At 41.8% G+C, this 14,273-nt stretch overlaps 2 protein-coding genes across 2 annotated transcripts in view; one reads left to right on the top strand and one right to left on the bottom strand.

Annotated features, from left to right (window-relative positions):
* SMPX (small muscle protein X-linked) overlaps positions 1 to 1,393 on the top strand; it is a 54,816-nt gene extending 53,423 nt beyond the window's left edge. Inside the window, exon 5 of the mRNA XM_061627294.1 lies at positions 434 to 1,393. The gene's annotated coding sequence lies outside the window, so the exon portion shown is untranslated. The remainder of the gene's footprint in view (positions 1 to 433) is intronic.
* MBTPS2 (membrane bound transcription factor peptidase, site 2) overlaps positions 1 to 14,273 on the bottom strand; it is a 129,936-nt gene that overhangs the window by 102,471 nt on the left and 13,192 nt on the right. The window lies entirely within an intron of this gene.

Here is a 14,273-nt window from a genome sequence, read left to right as displayed (position 1 = left end):
TTCTAGCTCCCAGCATACAATTTCCCCGGGGTAGCTGGCTTAGCAGGTCCCCTCGGAGCTGTCCATAGATCTGTATGTGCTCTACTAGACTGGGACTTTTGGTCGGATATGCCTGCTTCCCCTGAGAGTGAAAAGGACCTGCAGAACTGAACAGGGGAAGGGTGAATTGCTGAAAATTGCTGCTCTCCCTGTTCCACCAATGGAAAACTTAACATTAGCTGAATGACGCCTTCTTCTCTGGAGCAGAAAATTAGTTCAGTTGATTCATTCAAGCAGAAGCTTTCTACCAGTGCCTATACATGATAAAATGATCTGCTGCATTTTTTATTCAATTTAGGAATAACTGATTGTTATTCTATGGTGCTCTATGGCTAGCTCTATGGTGCTAGCCTTTTTATCTGTTAAAAAACTGACATTTGGTTTTCATTTACAGCATAACAGGAAACGCGAATAACAGGCTTGCTTCCAAATATCCCCCTTGAATGTCACTGGCTTCCCTCTCCCACCTTCAGCTGCTTTCCTCACACCCCAAAACTAGACGATTGGAAGATCCTCCTGGACAGCTTTTCACAGGATGAGAGGGCTTGCAGACGGAAGGAGGAGACTGGCACTTCCCCAGACACAAGCAGAAGCCTCTTCAATTCAAGCCAAAGTAGAACATAGGATCCAAGACAGAGTCTAAGTGATAACATTTGCCGGATGCTATGTGGAAAATTTTTCCGTATACAACATCTGATGCATTCAAACAATAGCCAAAAATGATTTATTTTAGCTAAGGTTAGATTGACTGATTGATAGAATTTCTTTCCTGCCCTTCACCATAATGTCCCAGGGCAGGTTACAACAATATCAAAATGCTAGCCTATACAAATGCCTGATTCACTGTTTTTTATGAAATATGTAGCCCCCACACCATGGGTTGCCTTCTCTAGGATAGCTATGCTTGAGAAATTGGAGCTCTTTCTTAAGTGGAGGAAAATCATCCCACCCCATCTGCTGCAATGGATGTGGATGCTACTCTAAGTAGGAGGCAAGTTACTCTTCGTTTAACAAATATTGCTCCCCACAGCGGCTCTTAGCTCCAGAAAAGCAGCTCTCATTAGCACCAGTTGATGTCTCCCACCCCACCAGGGGCCAAATAACAAGGGAGGGTCCATTATTATTCACAACCACAGTGTCAGAGGAAAAAGTGAAACATCTCCCCATGCACTGAGGTCGTGTTGAAAATTGTCTCTTTTCGTGCCAGCTGTTACTTAAAATGAGTATATAAATATATATAAGTATATATAAATGAGTTTTTAATGGCATGCTTAGCACTGCATTTATTTTGGTAATAAGCTATTACATGAATTCTTATGAATTATCTAATAAATTGGAAACCAGCTCAAATGGGTTTATTTGCTGTCTTTAGTTTCTATATAATTAGTAAATTTGGACATGCAGGTCGCTTTCCTGCATAGTTAGTACCTTGGCCTTCCTACTTTGCCTATAAAATCTTGCCTATAACAGTGTGTGAAATGGTTCTTCTTTGCTTGGCATTAAACATTTTGTATGTGTGAGCAAGAAGACAAAAGGATCTAATTCTACACTAATAGTTTATTTGATTTTTCAACCAGCAGGTAGGCATTGCTACCATTGATGAAAAGTAATCCAGACTTCAGTCCACAGTTCCAAAATACTGTGCTGTAATTACTGAACATCTTGCAGGTGGCTGGGATGGAGGTGAACTCCTTCGGGTTCTCATCACCGGCCACAGTATGATATTTTGGGCCAGTCATAGGGCACAGTGCTCTAGGCTGGGGACCCAGCTGGGATGCAGCCAGATGGCAATGGTCCAGTGGTTGGGCCGGAGAGGATTAACTTGGGATAGGGTTTTGCCTCTTCTCTTTCACCAGGGTGAGATCAGACTAACGCCACAAATGCTAATCATACACGCTGGCTGCAATGACCTCAGTCTGTTGAAAGGAAAGGCCCTCATTCTGCAGGCGTTGAGGGATCTGGAATTGATACGGCAAAGATGGCCTGGAGTGGTTATTTTATGGTCAAATATTTTGCCTCGGCAAGTTTGGAGGGGTGATGGGAATCCTAGAGCATTCGATAAAGCGGGCAGTAAAGTTAATTGAGAGATCAAGTTGGCATTGCTGAAAGTGGGTGATGGAACAATTCCTCATCCAGAGATCAAGCATTATAGGGAAGAGCTCTATAGAGATGATGGGGTTCACCTTTCCGACTTAGGGAATTACATTTTCTTAGAAGACCTGCATAGGGGATTGAAACTTAAACAAAACTATGCAGGTAAGAAGCCAGCAGGGGTGTGGGGGCTTTCCAGTGTTTTGCACCGCCTGCAGCATGTACGACTATCTGCCTGTTGGACAGAAGTCGTGGGTATGCTCTCGGTGCAATGAGCTCCTGGCTCTCCGGGAACGACTTCATTTCCTTGAGGCCAAGGTGGCGGACCTGGAAAAGCTGAGAGAGGCAGAGAGGAGTGTGGAGGAGGCCTTCAGGGACGTTATAGCTGTGTCCCACTCCAACGATGATAGCTCTCCTGCTATCATGGACAACGATGGTCTCGGGGAAGGAGAGCATCCAGCTGAGGAAGAGGGAAACGATCCCTTAGAAGGGACCCATTCCTTGGGGGATGAACAGCTATCCTCTCGTGCCGAGGATATATCTCCAGGGGGTGGAGGGATCCTTGTAGTGGGTGATTCGATCATTAGGAACATAGACAGTGGGGTGTGTGATGGGCGTGTAGACCGCAAGGTGTTTTGCCTGCCTGGTGCAAAGGTTGCGGATATCGCCCGTCGTTTAGATAGTTTGGTAGACAGTGCTGGGAAGGAGTCAGTGGTCGTGGTGCACGTTGGCACCAACGACATGGGGAAATGCAGCCGTGAGGTCCTGGAAGCAAAATTTAGGTTGCTAGGTAGGATGCTGAAAGCCAGGACCTCCAAGGTGGCTTTCTCTGAAATGCTACCGGTTCCACGCGCAGGACCAGCCAGACAGGCCCAGCTTCGCAGTCTCAATGCATGGATGAGACGATGGTGTCGGGTGGATGGGTTTGGATTTGTTAGGCACTGGGGAACAGTTTGGGACAAGCCGGGCCTGTACAAAAGGGACGGGCTCCACTTGAACCAGAATGGAACCAGACTGCTGGCACTTAAAATTAAAAAGGTGGCAGAGCAGCTTTTAAACTGACTGAGGGGGGAAACCCGACAGGAGCTGAGAAAGGTCCGGTTCGGAATAAACCTCCCCCCTGGGATAAAAACCAAAGAAATGATGAAATTTTAAAAGGGGTAGGCCTAGAAGTAGGCATTGTGAGAGCAGGGGCACAGGATATAAATTCAGAAGAGCAAAATTACCACAGGCCTAACCACAAGTACCAAAGACACTTGAAGAGAGACACTGCTTACAAGTGCCTGTATGCTAATGCTAGGAGCCTGCGAACCAAGATGGGAGAACTGGAGTGCTTGGTCTTAGAGGAGAGCATTGATATAGTGAGCATAACGGAGACCTGGTGGAATGGAGAAAACCAGTGGGATACGGTTATCCCTGGATATAAACTATATCGGAAGGACAGGGAAGGACGTATTGGTGGCGGAGTCGCTCTATACGTGAAAGAAGGCATTGAATCCAGCAAGCTCGAAACCCCCAAAGAGGCAGACTCCTCCACAGAATCGTTGTGGGTGGTGATACCATGCCCCAGGAGGGACTTAATACTGGGAACGATCTATCGTCCCCCTGATCAAAATGCTCAGGGAGACCTGGAGATGAGATATGAAATTGAGGAAGCATCCAAACTAGGAAATGTGGTAGTAATGGGTGACTTCAACTACCCGGACATAGACTGGCTGCATATGTGTTCCAGTCATGACAAAGAAGCAAAGTTTCTAGATATTCTAAATGACTATTCCCTAGACCAGTTGATCATGGAACCGACCAGAGGGACGGCAACCCTGGACTTAATCCTCAGTGGGGACCGGGACCTGGTGCAAGATGTAAGTGTTGTTGAACCGATTGGGAGCAGTGACCACAGTGCTATTAAATTAAACATACATGTAACTGGCCAATTGCCAAGAAAATCCAACACGGTCACATTTGACTTCAAAAGAGGAAACTTCACAAAAATGAGGGGATTGGTAAAAAGAAAGCTGAAAAACAAAGTCCAGAGGGTCACATCACTCGAAAATGCTTGGAAGTTGTTTAAAAACACTATATTAGAAGCTCAACTGGAGTGCATACCGCAGACCAGAAAAGGTACCGCCAGGGCCAAGAAGATGCCAGCATGGTTAACGAGCAAAGTCAAAGAAGCTCTTAGAGGCAAAAAGTCTTCCTTCAGAAAATGGAAGTCTTGTCCAAATGAAGAAAATAAAAAAGAACACAAACTCTGGCAAAAGAAATGCAAGAAGACAATAAGGGATGCTAAAAAAGAATTTGAGGAGCACATTGCTAAGAACATAAAAACCAACAACAAAAAATTCTATAAATACATTCAAAGCAGACCATCTAGGGAGACAATTGGACCCTTGGATGATAAGGGAGTCAAAGGTGTACTAAAGAACGATAAGGAGATTGCAGAGAAGCTAAATGAATTCTTTGCATCTGTCTTCACAGTGGAAGATATAGGGCAGATCCCTGAACCTGAACTAACATTTGCAGGAAGGGATTCTGAGGAACTGAGACAAATAGTGGTAACGAGAGAGGAAGTTCTAAGCTTAATGGACAATATAAAAACTGACAAATCACCGGGCCCGGATGGCATCCACCCGAGAGTTCTCAAAGAACTCAAATGTGAAATTGCTGATCTGCTAACTAAAATATGTAACTTGTCCCTTGGGTCCTCCTCCATGCCTGAGGACTGGAAAGTGGCAAATGTAACGCCAATCTTCAAAAAGGGATCCAGAAGGGATCCCGGAAATTACAGGCCAGTTAGCTTAACTTCTGTCCCTGGAAAACTGGTAGAAAGTATTATTAAAGCTAGATTAACTAAGCACATAGAAGAACAAGCCTTGCTGAAGAAGAGCCAGCATGGCTTCTGCAAGGGAAAGTCCTGTCTCAGTAACCTATTAGAATTCTTTGAGAGTGTCAACAAGCATATAGATAGAGGTGATCCAGTGGACATAGTGTACTTAGACTTTCAAAAAGCGTTTGACAAGGTACCTCACCAAAGGCTTCTGAGGAAGCTTAGCAGTCATGGAATAAGAGGAGAGGTCCTCTTGTGGATAAGAAATTGGTTAAGAAGCAGAAAGCAGAGAGTAGGAATAAACGGACAGTTCTCCCAATGGAGGGCTGTAGAAAGTGGAGTCCCTCAAGGATCGGTATTGGGACCTGTACTTTTCAACTTGTTCATTAATGACCTAGAATTAGGAGTGAGCAGTGAAGTGGCCAAGTTTGCTGACGACACTAAATTGTTCAGGGTTGTTAAAACAAAAAGGGATTGCGAAGAGCTCCAAAAAGACCTCTCCAAACTGAGTGAATGGGCAGAAAAATGGCAAATGCAATTCAATATAAACAAGTGTAAAATTATGCATATTGGAGCAAAAAATCTGAATTTCACATATACGCTCATGGGGTCTGAACTGGCGGTGACCGACCAGGAGAGAGACCTGGGGGTTGTAGTGGACAGCACGATGAAAATGTCGACCCAGTGTGCGGCAGCTGTGAAAAAGGCAAATTCCATGCTAGCAATAATTAGGAAAGGTATTGAAAATAAAACAGCCGATATAATGCCATTGTATAAATCTATGGTGCGGCCGCATTTGGAATACTGTGTACAGTTCTGGTCGCCTCATCTCAAAAAGGATATTATAGAGTTGGAAAAGGTTCAGAAGAGGGCAACCAGAATGATCAAGGGGATGGAGCGACTCCCTTACGAGGAAAGGTTGCAGCATTTGGGGCTTTTTAGTTTAGAGAAAAGGCGGGTCAGAGGAGACATGATAGAAGTGTATAAAATTATGCATGGCATTGAGAAAGTGGATAGAGAAAAGTTCTTCTCCCTCTCTCATAATACTAGAACTCGTGGACATTCAAAGAAGCTGAATGTTGGAAGATTCAGGACAGACAAAAGGAAATACTTCTTTACTCAGCGCATAGTTAAACTATGGAATTTGCTCCCACAAGATGCAGTAATGGCCACCAGCTTGGATGGCTTTAAAAGAAGATTAGACAAATTCATGGAGGACAGGGCTATCAATGGCTACTAGCCGTGATGGCTGTGCTGTGCCACCCTAGTCAGAGGCAGCATGCTTCTGAAAGCCAGTTGCCGGAAGCCTCAGGAGGGGAGAGTGTTCTTGCACTCGGGTCCTGCTTGCGGGCTTCCCCCAGGCACCTGGTTGGCCACTGTGAGAACAGGATGCTGGACTAGATGGGCCACTGGCCTGATCCATCAGGCTCTTCTTATGTTCTTATGTTCTTATGAAAGAGGCCATTTGGGCCAGGTGGGTGAAGAAGGACTAAGTTGAGACTTCTCGTCCTCCTGTGGCAGGTGTATGTGGGAAAGGAAAGAGGGGAGTATGAGCAGTGAGTACCCTGAGGCACTTTTCAAGTGACCAGTTACCCCAGAGACTTGCGCACAGGGCTGTGGGACCTTGTGGGGCAGGCTATGGACACTGCTGAGGTTAACCTGTGTCACTCACCTGGAGTTATGGGGCTTCAGGGGGACATGAATCAGGAAGACCTCCCTCTGCACCTGAAGGGTGTAGCAGGGGGAAAGAGCTGGAAGCATAGCCAGCTTGACTCCCTGCAGGGTAGGCTCACCCGGGCATGACAGGTTTAGGAGCCTGACAAGGATTAATGGATTTCCCGCACGTTTCAATTCTCTATAAATTTTAGAAGTCAGATGCTTATAAGTTCTTGAGTTCATATGTTCTTAAGTTCTTAAGTTGTAGTTAATAAAGTGGCCCTAGTTTACCCCATACATGTGTCTGGCTTGTTTATTTCCCGCCTCCTTGTGCAAATAGTTTATTTTATTTTTCAGCCAGCAGGTAGACATTACTACCATTGATGAAAAGTAATCCAGACTTCAATCCACAGTTCCAAAATACTGTGCTGTAATTACTGAACATCTTGTGAAGCCTGTTAGGGAAATAAACCACCTAGACATTCCTTTTAATAATTTTCTGTTAGGTTTTATAACCCCTTTCCTATGATAATTTTGGGTTGGATCTAGACCTAATCAATGAGTCCGTCAATGAGTACTTAAGACTAACATTCCATTGATTTCAGTAGGTCTATATGCAGTTTAGATCCAACCCACTGTATTTACAGAAGTACTCTCATTACTCTAAAGGTATTGACTCACCCTAATCCTGACTTCATTTAACCATGTAGCTCTTAAGTTTCTCACATTAATAATTTCAGAATATCTGATAAAATTTTGAAATCACTGTTTTTCTTCTAGTTGCACTTACTTATTTAAGTGTATTAATTCCTGTTTTATAAGATCACAATTGTAAAAATTCAGACCAAGATGAACTCTGATTCCTCATTTGGATGTGGATGTTTTCATCAGAGAATTTTATACACTGTACAGTTAAATATCCAAATAGCTGGATACCGAGTGTAAAAGATCACAGGTGAATTGAAATTGGGATCATATATATAACTGAAGCTATTGGCTATTTAGCAGGACATAATCTATGGTTGCTTCCACATTAGAGCCCTGGAGATGTTGCTTTTCTGAAATCAGCTGGAAGTAGAATTAAATCTACAGCACTTGCTATTTTATCTAGCAATGTCCTTCCCATAACCAAAATCCTTCTATGTTTACTTATACAAGTAAGATCCTTCGATAATTTCTAATGCTATTTGAAAGCCTCCAATTTTATTCTTTCCTGTTGATCCAAGCAGGAAGAACAGTGATGAATTGCCTTGATTTCTCCCTTGAATAGCCTATACTCCCTATTTGGGGGGGAGGAGGGGGGGAAGGATCCTAAATAATTTCAGGGTTAATCTAAGTCGAGCTTTGTCTCTAATTACTGTCATTATTACATTTTTCTACATTTCTATGGGAAAAGAGACATAATGGAAGCAATTACCTCCCTAAGAATGATCACCTCCACAGCTTTTTACTGCCTTGGCTTTAGTCACCATCCTGTTGCATGCCCATTCATTCACTCATCTTCTTTTTTAATACTCAAGGTTATTGAGGATGAATTGAAATATGCTGTTCTTTTTTCTCTAGCTAGATTTGGCCTAGCAAATAATGTCTCTTGAGGTCACGTAACTCATCTAAATGTCACACAGCCATGGAAGCACATGTGACTTGGAGTTCCTGCCCAAACGATACATGAGTGACTCAGTCTCTATATTATGCTGGTATCATAGCATTCTCACTCTTCTCTAGGACTCTTTCCTCCAAGTATAGTGTGGTCTGTCACTAATAGAATAGGTGTACTGATGGACCTTTGCTTAAAATTTGTCCTTCTGTCTTCTATAGGTGGAGTTCTCAGTCTGAGTATTGTGACTAGTAACTTGAAAGCAATACACACTATATACCAGGGGTAGCCAATGTGGTGCACTCTAGATGTTGTCGGAATACAACTCTCATCATGCCATGCTCCCATACAACGGCCATGCTGACTGAGGCTCATGGGGGTTGTTAGTTCAACAACATCTGCAGGGCACCATTTTGCCTATCCCTGCTATACACACTATACAGAGAGCTAGTGTGGTGTAGTGGTCAGAATGTTGGACTAGGACCTAGGAGACCGGGGTTCAAATCCCCCTTCAGCCACTGTGTGACCTTGGGCCAGTAACAGTCTTTCAACATAACCTACATCACATGACTGTTATGAAGATTACATGGAAAGGGGAGAATCATGTATACTACTTTGAGCTCCTTGGAGAAAAAGTGAGAAATAATAATAATAATAATAATAATAAAAATCTGAAGCAGGGATGGCTAATCTGTGGTCCTCCAGATGTTCTCATCAGTCCCAGCCAATATGGCCAATTGTCAGAAATGATAGCAATTGTAGTTCAGCAACATCTGGAAGACCACAGGTTAGTCACACCCGCTATAAAGGCTTGTTGCAATGTGTTTACAACTTCTCACACACCCCGCCCTGCCAAATGTTTAAGTCTATTCCAAATCATTTTTTAAAGTCTATTCCAAGATTTAACAAAGGTTAAACCAGGAGGTGAAAAGAGAGACACAAGTGCCCAGCCAACTTGGCAGCGTTTTCCCCTTTCAGATAATAAGGTATACAGTACTGAAACTAAGCAGATCTCAGCAAAAACGTATACTTCAGCTTTTCATAGAATTTATAATATGAATGTTACACTACACATTATTAATGCTGTGAGAGGTGGCTAGATTGAATAGACAATTTTCTTCTGTATGAACACAGTTGAGAAAGTCTAATAAATGAGATGCATTACTTGACTAACAGGAGAACAAGGAAAACAGGAAGGTGGAACTGAAGGCATCACTGCTGGATATAAACAATAACAACAACAACACGCTTCTCATCCGGAATGGGGGTCCCAAGGTGGATTACATATGTTTAAAAATACAAAACATACATAAAAACATACATAGATTTAAAAATGCAAAACATACATAAAACCATACATAAACAAATCCATTACATCCTTAAAAACACCAGTACAGTGACATAATAGGGTAGAAATTTAACCAAAATCTAACGGACACTGATTACCAAAGGAAATAAAACACACAGGCTGTCGCAGAAATATGTAACTGATCAAGTTAATTGACCAAGCTTTTTTTTAATCAAACCATTTTTCACCATAACATGTTCCTTGGAAAATATATATTTCAAATTTTATTGACCACATTTTGAGACATACGGATGAATAGTGCTCAGAGGACATCCATACAAAACTGGAAGCAATATTTTGAAAAGGTGTTGAGAGATGATCTGGGTCCATATGCTAAACAACCCACACACACCCCTGATTTTGTATGAGATATGCACAAGTGCCATTGCCACAAGACTGGCAAAAATGGGATGCAGTGAATTTGCTCACTTGACAACCCACCCCGCCAAACCCCATACAGACACACATGGCCTTGCTTTGCTCCTATTTCCACTTCCAGCTTCTAAGCTATTATCTATAACTTCTAATAATAGATTTAGGACACAAGATCTGTCGAAATCATTTAATGACAGTTTTGCAAATCCTGCTATATGATTTAAGAAAGAAATAGTAGGAAAAGAGAAGTGGTGGCCTTAAGTCGTTTGCAGGTGTTAATGTTTCCTTATCCTTTATTGGAGGATGTAATTAGGCAGGCCTAGATGGCATCCTAGGGTTCCTTTGTAGGGCTGTTCTGTGTGGGAGAGTGCATTCTTTTTTTCTTTTTTGGTAACCTCTCTTAAAACTTGCATATAGCTAACTTGTCACGAACCACTTACAATGAAATCAAATGTAATGAAACTCCCTATAAGGCTAGAATTCACTCTCAAATTACAGTGCTTACAAACCCAGTTGCAGGGATTTGATGTATTGATTTCAGTACAGACACAAGATATTCAACAGGCTGTGCTTCTCAGATTGCTATACAGCAGGAAAAAAAGCAATCTTTATTCCACTAAATTCCAAGCACTATACTTTGAGATGTTTTGGGCAAAATCAGATGGCAAGTGGAAAAATGGAAAGCAAGGATAATTGGAAAAGGATTTTTGTTTTGTTTTATAACTGAAGAGTTGCTTTTCTTCACTATAAAATCCACATAGCCTCTTGTGGAAAGGATTGACAGACATTTCTTTCCTCTACACCATACACACATTTGCACCCATAACATTGGGCATTCAAATTTATCAGGAACAAGCACTATCCTTACTTCTGTCCCCACAATCACAGAAGTAGATTGAAAATATGGATAGGAATGGAATAAAATATTTCTTTTTCGCTTTCTTGAATTTAAGAACAACAGAGTCCATCATCCAACACAGACATTATATGTATTTAGAACCCTTCAATCAATGGCTTTATTCATTTGGCTGAGGCTTGTAGCTCAGTAGTAGAGCACATGCTTCACATGCAAAAGATGCCATGTTCAATCTGTAGCATCTCCATGCAGCGCTGGGAGAGATCTCTGCCTGAAACCCTGGAGAGCCACCTCCAGGCAGTGTGAACAAAACACTAAAAACACTCTAAAACATCTCAAAAACAGACTTTAAAATATATTAAAACAAAACATCTTTTAAAAAAAGCTTTAAAAACATCTTAAAAAGCAGTTCAACACAGACGCAGACTGGGATAAGGTCTCTACCTAAAGGGCTTGTTGAAAGAGGAAGGTCTTCAGTAGGCACCAAAAAGATAACAGAGTTGGCACCTGTCTAATATTCAAGGGGAGGGAATTCCACAGGGTAGGTGCCACAACACTAAAGGTCCGCTTCCTATGTTGTGCAGAATGGACCTCCTGATAAGATGGTATCTGCAGGAGACCCTCACCTGCAGAGCCAGTGATCAACTGGGTATATGTAGGGTTGCCATATTCCAGTTCCACAAATCCAGGCAGGCTAATTTGCATATTATGTAAATTATTTGCACATTATGTAAATTATTTGCATATTATGCATATTATTTGCATATTAATATTTGGATTGTCCAGTTGTTTTGTTTTTGTGCCTAGGAATTACCACCAAAAACTGGGGAAAGATGTGAGAAATCTTTTTTTAAAAAGCAACATTTTCAGCCTTAAATGCCTAGACTCTAGTTTCCAACACTATGGAGTATTTATTGATTGATTAAGAGGATTTATATCCTGCCCTTCTGCTGTTAAAAACAGAGCTCAGCACAGCTTACAAATATAATAAAAACAATAAAAATACACAATCAATATAAAAACATAATAAAAACACAAAATAGCAACAAACATAAAGTAAGTCAGGGCAGCAGTACGGTTAACCATATACGATATATTTTAAAAATGTGGTGGGTGGAGAAAAACAAGAAGCCAAAATGTTAGGAAAAGGAGTCTTTCACACCACATGCTCAGTTCTAAATACTGTTGCAGCAAGTTTTACAAGTTCCTCCAGTATTCCACTGGTGCAGGCACTCAGACATTCAAAGTATCTGTATGTTTCTTAGGTTTTATAAAAGCAGAGCTTTGCTTAACTCAAAATTTCTTCTCCCTTTGATCAACCACATCTACACAGGTTCCACCTCCATACTCAAAATGAAACTGGGCCTGGAAGTGTGCAACAACCCCACACATACCTTGCTAATTAGATTACCAATGCCAGGATGTCTGTCTTATCGACTACTCTCCTGCTCCCCCCCCCACACCAGGCATCATGAAAGACCCAGTCCTGGGCTCAGAAAGAAAATAAATATCTGGTCCTCTTCAAAGTATTGATAAGCCTCTTGTTTTAATTGAAATAATAATTATAAATTCTTGCTCTTATCACTAATGGGAGTTAACTATCTTGCATATGCTGCTGTTGCTTCTATGGCTGTAACGGAGTGAGGTTAAAGATAAGTGAAATGCAAATAGGAAAAAAAAACACAAAAGGCAGTATCACTTTCCTAAATGTAATACCATACCAGCCACAAGATTCCTATGAGTAAGGCAGAAAACTAAGCATCTCACAACCAGTCAGGATTCCTAACCAAAAACCAAAAATATGATAAATGAAGAAATATTTATATAAGCATGACTATCGAATATATTTATTATTTACACAAACTGTAAAGATATTTATAGTGCAATCCTAGGTTTATTTATTCAGAAGCAAGTCCCAGTGTATTCAGTGGGGCCTACTCAAACAGGGACAGAAATGCAACCTCAAGTGATAAGCAACATATGGGATTAGCATTGCTTTTACAAAAAGCATTGGGAAGGTTTTCAAAACACTGCCCAAGATCTGACTCCTGCACACAAGAGGAAAAGAAACTGAAATGTATATACTTACCCAATTTATGAGATCTTCAGATAAATGGGGGGGAGGGGACACCACCATTTTGTTTTCTAGACACTGCCTCAGGTCAATGAAACTGAAACAATCCTGGCTTCTCTGATTGGCTGCAATGCTGAATGGGCGGGGTTAAAGCTAGAAGTGCTATAGTACTGTATACAGTACTGTTTAAAGAAAGATTTAACAGTCGGGGGGGCAGCTGACATTTTTCTGTATATCTCCAGAACCGGACCACCTAGAAACTTAATTTTTTAAAAAAATTAAAGGTGAGAATCTGGGCCACCTAAGGGGCTAGCCAGGTGGCATGCAAAGAATCCGGGTAAAACCCGGCTAACTGGGCAATATGGCAACCCTAGGTATATGAGAGGTAAGACGGTCTTTCAGTTTTTTAAACATGCCTTTCAGTACACTCTTCCAAAGGTAGGTAACAAGACAATCATAACATTAAAATAAGAAAAACCCAAATGAAACAATAAAAGAAACAGCGAACAGTGCAGATAATCAGTTCATAGTTTCAAACAGCAGTGTTAAGTGGTTACTGCAGCTCTCCCTATAACATGCTCATGCAGGCCAAAGATAATCACAATAAAAACAAAAGTAGAGGCTCTGAATCAAAATAATTTATTGTGGGTGATGGTTCCACTATCCCAGGGCTATAACAGGAAAAAACACATTTCCTTTGTTGCCAATAATCTATGTCCTTGCAATAACTTGTCACCGCTAGATCTCAACATGTAGGAATGTACAGGTGGGAGAAAGGACTCCATGAAGTAGCCTTTTCCAAGCTGCAAGGGGCTTTCAAAGTTAGCTTTCTGTTGGCTTTTGTCTGGGGTGGTTTGGAGAGTTTGGTTCTATCTAGTCGGTGTGGTAAGACATTACATCACATCTTGAGTATGTGCCCTGAGGGAACTGCCCTTTAATGTATCCAGGGTAAGTTTTCACCATGCAAAACGTGTGCCAACTACTCCTTTCTCCAAATGCTTGAGATCACCTCCAACGTGGATATGAGGAAAGCAAAACAGGTGCACGATAGACCATTTCTCTGCATTTTTCTGCGTCACTGGAGAAGCTTAGTTTCACCAGTTTCACGAAGTTCCCACAGCCCTGTCTGGCCCACCAGTTACTTTGCTCATATTGGATGGAAGGCCTTGCCAGAAGTCTTAAGCGTATCGACACAGAAAAGCTGTCATGTGCCGTGGAAACAAGTAAAAGGAAGAAAAGACGACTCCCTTGTGTGTCTCTCTCTGCTTTCAACACATAACAAAGAATAATGCCAGGACAATAAGCTAGAAATAATTATGTGGCCTAATGTGGAAAACACGTTGAGGGCATGGCAACGTAAAGCCGAGCACTGCAAACAAAGCCACCTGTGCACTGTGTGCATTTGCTTCT

This window comes from Rhineura floridana, chromosome 5 (assembly GCF_030035675.1).
Source record: "Rhineura floridana isolate rRhiFlo1 chromosome 5, rRhiFlo1.hap2, whole genome shotgun sequence".
NCBI lineage: Eukaryota > Metazoa > Chordata > Lepidosauria > Squamata > Rhineuridae > Rhineura > Rhineura floridana.
Note: the sequence above shows the minus strand (reverse complement) of the source record. Positions and strands in the feature narration are given on the sequence as shown.